This window comes from Mastomys coucha, unplaced genomic scaffold, assembly GCF_008632895.1.
Source record: "Mastomys coucha isolate ucsf_1 unplaced genomic scaffold, UCSF_Mcou_1 pScaffold9, whole genome shotgun sequence".
NCBI classification, from domain to species: domain Eukaryota; kingdom Metazoa; phylum Chordata; class Mammalia; order Rodentia; family Muridae; genus Mastomys; species Mastomys coucha.
In genome coordinates this window covers 33085733-33087702 of record NW_022196915.1, presented here as the reverse complement: position 1 = coordinate 33087702, position 1970 = coordinate 33085733, and the positions used below count along the sequence as shown (strand labels likewise).

General features: G+C 49.1%; 1 long non-coding RNA gene across 1 annotated transcript; it reads left to right on the top strand.

Annotated features, from left to right (window-relative positions):
- The first annotated feature begins 931 nt into the window (after nucleotides 1–931).
- On the top strand, nucleotides 932–1740 carry LOC116085338. Its single transcript, XR_004116504.1, has 2 exons — nucleotides 932–1221; nucleotides 1496–1740. It is a non-coding gene; the product is annotated as an uncharacterized LOC116085338 (long non-coding RNA).
- The last annotated feature ends 230 nt before the right edge of the window (nucleotides 1741–1970 follow it).

Here is a 1970-nt window from a genome sequence, read left to right as displayed (position 1 = left end):
CTTGCTCTCTGGACTCTGCACCTATCAACATATTAAAGCAGATGCGGCCAGCTCTCCCAGCATCATTCTGCAACCAATGACTCCTTCACGAACTTCTCACCCTGCCCCCCCACACCCCTCCCCCGCCCCACCTTAGCTCCCTCACCCCATCACCTCTTCCTCCTAGGGGCGGGGCTTCCGCTTCCCTTTTCCTCCTCCACCCTGCCCCCTAGGATGATCTCTTTGTAACCTAGCCATTTTTACTATGTCACCCTCTCAGCCTCTAGGCTCTGGCTGCCCATATTGGTCTGCTACACTCCTCTCTTGCTCTCCCTCCCGGCCCCTCCACTCAAGGTCCGATTTAATCTGCCGGCCACGTTCAGCCTGGCCTCTTTTCCCTCTGCCTACTTTATCCCTTATTATCTACAATAAAAACAATAAAAATCTTCTTCATACTTTAGTACTCATGCATTCTTCCTTCTTCCCTCCCTCCCTCTCTCCCTCCTTCCCTCCCTTCCTCCCTCCCTTCCTCTCTCCTTCCTTTTATTCAATGGCCAGGTATATTTTGCTGGCCTGGTTCAGTCTAGAGTCTTCCAGATGCCTCTAGCTGTTCTTTCATATCTACAATAAAACCCTTTTGCAGGGCAGTGGTGGCGCAGGCCTTTAATCCCAGCACTTGGGAGGCAGAGGCAGGTGGATTTCTGAATTCGAAGCCACCATAGTCTACAGAGTGAGTTCCAGGACAGCCAGGGATATACAGAGAAACTCTGTCTTGAAAAGAACAAAAAGCAAAACAAAACAAAACAAAAACAACCAAAACAAACAACCTTTCCACAAACTTGACCTAAGAGTCCTCCCATTTGGACACTCCTCTCCCCACCCCACCCCCACCTCCACCCTCAGCCCCGCCCCATACTAGGATTCCATCCTATCAGCAGACTAGGAACAGGCCCTTCTTCACACTATAGTCTCTCCCTCCCACCCATACATTGCCCACGAGTAACAACCACTACTAATTCTAATTCAAAATACTTTCTGGCACAGTGGTTTAAGCAGAGCTACTAATAGTAAGTACTTAAAAGAGGTCTGAAGACCCTGCAGGGCTGGGCCTGCTACTCAAAAAAGGGACCAAGCTACTCCTAGGTTTCTGTGGCTTTTTTCTTCTTATCACCTCATGACCTTGAGATTCACTTCTAAGAATCTAATCCACAGTCTCAGAAGAAAAGAAAGACATCGAGACAGGTAAAAACCGTTGGAGGAGCACGCACTCCGTGGGAGCCTGCCATGTTTGTGTGGGTGAAGGCTTTCCTGTATCCTCACCTAGCTTATAACTCAGGCATTAAGAAGGTGTCACAGGTGGGCAGTGACTGGGCCAGGTGAAGCTGTGGGGGTGGGAGTTGGGAAGCTTCCTGGTCTGCTCACCTCATTCCACCTCTGCCCTCACCTCACCTCCACCTCGAGTGACCTTTGTTCCTCATCTCTATTCATTAAGTCCTTTCATTATCCACCGTCCTAGGAAGCCTGCATGTCCCTCAGTCTTCATCGTCCTCCAAAGCCCTCCGACAGAAATATCTCCTGAGATCAACCACTGTTTCTGCCACACACAGAACTCCTCAGTCTGCTACGGTTAATTATGTGTGTTGTCTCCTTGTGTGTGCTGCAGTGTCCGAGGGGACAAGGAATGTGACCTATTCATCTTTGTATTTAGAAAGCAACCCAGCACAGAGTAGATATTCAATAAATGTTGGATGGAGCCATGCATATTCTGTAATATTCCGTCTGGAACACAAAACGTCTGCAGAGCCCACACTGTCTATAATGGCCCCTCTGATCCATGGTCAAGGGAAACATCTGCAATCCACTGTGAATATTGGCTGCTGTCTTCTGTCCTTAGCCAAGGCAGGGACATCTGTGGTGGCGGCGTGACTATCTGCCATGCTTTTTATGTCTCTGCTCAAAAATGCAGCTGTTCCATGGGTGGGAAAGAAAGA